This window comes from Adiantum capillus-veneris, chromosome 23, assembly GCF_014529385.1.
Source record: "Adiantum capillus-veneris isolate H3 chromosome 23, ASM1452938v2, whole genome shotgun sequence".
NCBI classification, from domain to species: domain Eukaryota; kingdom Viridiplantae; phylum Streptophyta; class Polypodiopsida; order Polypodiales; family Pteridaceae; genus Adiantum; species Adiantum capillus-veneris.
Genome location: NC_140953.1, coordinates 70,415,418 through 70,421,908, shown reverse-complemented (window position 1 = coordinate 70,421,908; position 6,491 = coordinate 70,415,418). Strand labels below are relative to the sequence as shown.

The window sequence follows — 6,491 nt, the reverse complement described above, 5'->3', positions numbered from 1 at the left end:
CTCAGTAGAAGCCCATTGGCTTTTTTGGAGGTAAGCAACTGTACCTCCACTGTAACATGCATAAGGTGTACCTCCCTAACTTTCTTGATTCGAGGGCCCGAGGTTCTGATTGCTTTTTGGATGCTCCGAGAAAAGAGGTCCCACGCATTGTGTTTTTTGAGGTCCACATCTTTTTTGAGCTTACCTAGTGCTTTCTTGGTTAGATTCCTGAAAAGAGGGTCTTTGAATAGGTGTACCCCTGTTACTAACAGTTTTTTCCCACCTCTTGGGGTCTGCTCCTTCCCTGTATTCTTCTTAAAATGTATGTGCAGAGGTATGTGATTTGATAGGCTTTTTGTTGGGACTACCTTCATCTCCATCAACGATGGTATCTAGTCAGCTTAGTGTGAGCAATAGCATTTGTCCAGCTTGGAGGCAGTGCAGGCATATTGGAGGCTTGTGTAGGTGAACCTAGGCGTGCTATTCCATGGGCTGATTTCCCATAAGTCGATCATCACCCATTTTTTGCACAAACTTTTCCATTTAGAACTTTTCGAGCCAGCCAGCATACTAAAGGATCCTGTTCTATCCCTGCTCTTTTGTACCATATTGAAGTCGCCAACCAACAACCACTCACCTTCAATAGGAGTATCTCTAAGATGCATCCATAGTTTAGCTCTATCTTTTGCATTGCAAGGGCCGTACACATTCACAATGGTGAAGGGATGCCCTTCTCATCTGATTCTAATCCCCAGGATTGTGCAAGATGGGTGGTTTAGAACCAACTCGGCTCCAATTCTCTGTCCACAATGCTGAGGACGCCATTGAAACCGTTACTTCCTTCTCCATAGAATACTAGTTTCTTTCCTAGCGCCTGCTTTCTCTTGCTATCGGCATCTAAGTGGTATTCCTGGATGGCCCAGCAGTTGACTGCCTTCTCCTTTTTAATTTCCTCCCATAATAGGGTACTCTTCTTATGGGTTTTCAACCCCTTTATGTTCCAAGATTGGATAGTGAGAGACTCCATTATTAATGAGGGGTTCATTGGGAAAGAGGAACAAACTCTTCAGCATCCGAATCATTCCTCCCTCCCCTCTCCTTGGTCTCAGGAGAATCTGGGGGTTCGAAGACCGGGGATTTCTTTTCTTGCAGTGCTACAAATGGATTGTGCAGTGGGACAGTGAACCCTCCTCCTTTCAATGGGGTGGAGGACGGACTAGAACATTTCACCTCAAGTGTTCTCACAGCTTGAAATAGTTCTCTTGCCACTGCCTTCACCCTTTTGGCTCTTTTCAGACTAGGGACTTGAATAACAGTCACCGTTGTAACTGTCATAAATTTTGGGGTAGCAGCGGGAGTAATGATTTTATTATTATTGCATGCACCTTCGGAGATTTGTTGTATGGGAATGGATTCCTCCACAATCTTTTCCTGCATTTTTAAATCCATCATACCTTCTTTATCCTTCCCTGCATTTGCCCCTTCGTTACTACCTCCTTGCTTCTCCAGCTCTTCCATTTGGGTTTCCATTTCACTGGTGGCCTGTGCTGCTGGAGCTGCAATACCACTACACTTCAAGGGGCAATCCTTGGTGAAGTGTCCAAAGTTGTTGCATTCAAAGCATGCTCCAAAGTATGTTCCAAAGTTGAGCGGAATAGTAACAGGCCCAACTCTGACATTGATAACCATGCTCTTAGGTGGCGTTTTAGACACATTCCAGCCTATACAAACCCTGTTTGAGGTTTTGCCAAACCCTCCCTTGCTAGGTATAAATAAGGGAGTGCCCAGTTGACTAGCGAGCATCTTGAGATTATCCCACAGCCAGCTAGGAAGTCCCACAAACTCAACCCAGACCGGATGAAACCCTTGTAGAGATTTAGCCAAGTTGAACACTCGCTCCCAAGGCACCACACAGACCGTAGTCCTATTAAATACTAGGGGCCCTTTGTCAAGGATCTTTTCTACATCTGAGGCCTCTTTGAATCTCACTAAACAAAACCCTTTAGCTAGGTAGAAAGTACTTTCAACTGCTCCTCCATGACCAATAATTTGAGGGCCCTGAAGCCATTGAATCATCTCAAACCTGTTCGGGATTCTTACTGAACCCAAATACCAGTGTTAGCTGAGCTTGCCTGGCTAACTGTTTTTTGATAAGTGGTGGTGGAATCGCCACAATAATAGCCTCGAAAAACTCCACCTGCTGAGGCAAAGACTTTCTTAAAGCAGAATAGATCCGATTTGCCAACCCGTCTTCAACCAGCCCATTGTAATCTGTTTGGGAGCAAGTTCTTTTGTTGTTAGGGCCGGACTCAATCCTTTTGTTGACTTCCATGAGCTCTTGTTGTCTAGATCTTGTACTCTATAGTTTTTCGACATCTCCTTCACTCGACATCCCTTACGATGAGCCTTTTCCATAATCCTTAGAGCTAGGCCCCTTGAGTATGCTAGCAAACGAGATGCCTGGCCTGTGAGCTGCAGATGTACTTGACGCCTTATTAACGTTTGGACAGATAGGACCCTGAGGGACCTCGTCTTTGAGGGTTTTTACCTTGAATTTGAACCCTTGCGCTGAGGCCATTTTCTCCCTTGTTTCCTCAAAGGGTACTTTTTCGATCGAGACAGGTTTGTCCTTTTTTGTGGTTGAAGCTTTTGGAGAATTGGGGCTCGACATTGTCGCATCCTCCAACGGTCTCAGGACCGAGCTGTCGCCTTCATCCATCAGCACGGCTAGCTCCATTTCGGGTATTTTACCCTCCGCAAGCATCTTTGAAAATTTGACAATATCGAGTTCCATTGTCAAGACACTTGGTTAACCTTAAGACCGTAGGAGCAACAAGGCTTTAAAGCCCTTTATAGCCACACCTTAAGTGGGTGTAATAAAGACTAACACTAAAAAGCACAAATGATTTGGGCAGGGACAATAATCGCTCCCTGAATAGGTAAAATGTGTGCACAATAAGGAGCATGCAGCGAACAAGAGGCGGCTCTGGAGCTCAAGTAGAAGGTCAAAAAGTAAACAAAATGCTCACAAGCGATTATTAAGTGGGTGATTTTTACCTGGGCGATTATTAACTTAAGGAAGCCCACACGATTATTAACTTTGGCGATTATTATCTGTGAGAGCTACCCGACAGCGCAAAATGAGCTTGATGATGGAGCTTGCAGTGACCACCCCCACAGAGCTCATAAGGACTAGGAAACAGCACGCCTGCTATCTCAATCTCTCTAGCCCCAACCCAACGTCAGAGCCAACTACAACACCTCGCAGCTCCCCTACCTCTGATACAAACAACTCCAACGCTATGCACCTCACTACCCCACAAGACTTGCGATCGCTAGGGTGTTCCTATAGGACTCGCCATCGCTAGGGTCTGCATCGCTTCAGAGCACGAACGGGAGGGACTAGTGCATTGGCACCTTTCAAAACTTAATCGATGAGTCTTAAACTCAAGACGTGTTTCTCAAGGGGAAACGAGATAACCAATCTAAAAATTTTGGGTGATAGAGAAAATGGAGGGAAAGTGGAGGAAATATTTTTAAAGAAATTTAAAACTTTAGACTAGGATTAAAAGTATCTCGAAAATGCAATGTAGCATTTGAATATCCCATTGCAAGGATTGTTCTAGAAGGGCTAATTTTTGAAGGCTTTCGCACCCTTGCGAGGTACTTTTACGGTTCATTTAGAGACGGGTAGAAGAGATTTTACCTCGAATATATTTTTTTGATAATTTTGTAAGTAGCCCTTCTAGTTTTACCTAAAATATAGCTTGAGGAAGGGCAAGAGCTCTCCCCCATAAACCCTTTAAAGGGTTTGCAATGAGGCTGGGCCTTTTGCCCTGATGAAATCGACTGCCGGCGCTCATGTGGGCTATAGCTCATTTATAGGGTGCTTAGTTGAGGTGGGGGTGGTTGAAGCACCTCCCAATAAAAAAGTAGCGGGTCTCTGCTGATCAGCCTGGATTCTCTTCATGCGCAAGCCTTGGGACTATTTGATACCCCTATTTCAGGTGGAATCGACGATCCACGTTCTTTGGATGATGTGGACTATCTGTTTATTCTCAAGAATAAAAAGATTCTGATCGGGTTATGCCCTGTCACTTGAACCCACTACCTTTCACACCGGAGACTATGAGTCTCTCATTAAGCTATCATGCGATAATTGAATGGCGGATGGAACTTGCAATGATATAGCAAAAATGACGGGTGCGGATCACACGGTGTTCAGTTTGGAATGGATGGGATCACAGAGTGTTACCTTTGGAATTGACGGGTTCACAATGTATTATGTAGCTCACACGATGTTCACAGGGAGTTCGCACGGTGTTCACATTAAGTTCACTAGACGTTCGCTTTCATGGGCTTCATGTGGTGTTCACTTTGGATTACATCCGAGATCGGACAATGGAGAATCAATCCCGCCGCCCCCAACTCTTGGGAACTATAGATCCCACTTAACAAGGAGGGTATCAAATAGTCACGAGGATGCGGGAGTACATGTGTGGGGCAGACAACGGCTATTAGAGGGCCCTCCCAAGGTGCTTTGGATTACATCCGAGATCGAACAGTGGAGAATCAATCCCGATGCATGTTCCCAACTCTTGGGAACCATAGATCCCACGTGACAAGGAAAGGGTGTCAAATAGGTACGAGGATGTGCGAGTAAGTGTGTGGGCACACGACTGCTATTACACAAGAAGATTTAGAAATTTTCTCATGTAGGAAAACACAATCTTTTTCAATGTTTTTCATACAATGCATAACATCATGAGCTTCTGCTTGAGAGGCACCGCATACCTAGCTAGGTACGATTGGGGGCAGAGGACCGCCGGCCCCCCCACCGGGCCGGCGGTCCCCTGCCCCCAATTGTACCTAGCTAGGTATACGATGCCTCCCTCACGGAAGCTCATGATGTTGAGGTAAGTCACAATGTGGGAATTATTGTGAGAATTTATCCAAAACTTCTTGTGAATTAGAGGGCCCTCCCAAGGTGCTTTTACGAGGCATATGGGGGAGCCCTCTAAGTTAATATTCTACCCTTTCAAAAATGAGGATTGGCTGCTGGTTTGATCTTGAAGCGTCGGGGTGATGAGTTCGTTATACGATCTTTCCCCGCACTCTGTCAGCCTTAATACCAAATATCCAGAAGATTCTACAATATAATTACCTGATGGAATTTTGCAAAAGATGCTTCATTTCGTCATTGCTATACTTGGAATAAATATGGAATATATATATATAGAGAGAGAATCATGATATCATACGCTCTCTCTCTAGCCTCCATGCAGTAGAGGGTCTTAAATACCACCACATACTCACGTCGCCTGGAGTCGGCCGGGTCCCGGGTGACTCTCACTCTCATGTTTACTCTGATCTCTGCTTGTCGTAACCACTCGTAGCGCCACCAATACTCTCTGAACCCACCCCACCTCTCTCTCTCTCTCTCTCTCTCTCTCTCTCTCTCTCTGGCTCGTATGTATATAAACGCCTGCCTTTTAACCGTAAAACTCACCCTGGCAGAGACAGCTAATGCACTTCGCGCTGCCATCCATTCCTACCTTAACACACACGTACACAGAATCTCTCCTGCTTGCTAGTCAGCTGCGAGTTCTTGATCTCTTGCATTTACAGTACATCCATCACACATCATCCCCTGCAGCAGGTTTAATGGCGGCCTTGCTAGTTGTCGAGCAGCAGCAGTGTATAAGTAGGTCATTGCTTGGGAGCTTCATATTCATTGCAATGTGCTATATGGCTATAGCTATAGCCCTATTGGGCGTACCCTCAGGAGAATGTCGGAGCGTCCCTACATCCCCACTATCAGACGAGATAGCAGAGGAGCTGGTAGCAGCTGTAGCCAATTCCCCTAGATCACCTAAAGCGTCAGCCCCAGCTGCGGAGGACGTTGACAACACTAGCCTCTTCGCAAATGCTACTGCTTATACCGAGGTATTATTTGCATGCTAGTCCATTCAATGTAGGCAGAAACTTCTTCTTATAAATAATACTGCGATAAGCGCAAGAAAAGCTAATCTTTGAAGCTTTTCTTTGAATATACATGCACTAATTTATAACTAAGACTCTGCTGTGTGCGCGCTCGTCTGCCCCTTTTGACCTAATCTTGAATTTGCTATGTTGCTTTGCCAGCAGGTGCAGAAGGCAGAATGGAAGCTAAGACGCTTGTGGATATCTGTGACTGGCAAGGAGCTGCCAAGCTCCATTAATGCTCCATCTCCTACAGTAGCAGCCGCAACTCGTAATGAGAGGCTTCCGCATATGGGCAAGAGCATGACGGCCAATGAGACATTGGTGGATGAAGTCAGACAAGTGCCAGGAGGGCCTGACCCTCTCCACCACAGCAACCAGCCATCTTCTCCATGAAAGCAAATAGATACTAGCAAACGTATGAAGTGCAGTTTCTCCCATTTTGGTTTCAGAGTTGGGTATTGAAGTGCTTTTTGATTAACCACAAGCTGAATTCATCTCACATAGCATTTATATACCTGACATTAGAT

At 45.5% G+C, this 6,491-nt stretch overlaps 1 pseudogene; it reads left to right on the top strand.

Annotated features, from left to right (window-relative positions):
* Positions 1 to 5,643: 5,643 nt before the first annotated feature.
* Positions 5,644 to 6,278, top strand: LOC147427943 (uncharacterized; annotated as a pseudogene).
* The last annotated feature ends 213 nt before the right edge of the window (positions 6,279 to 6,491 follow it).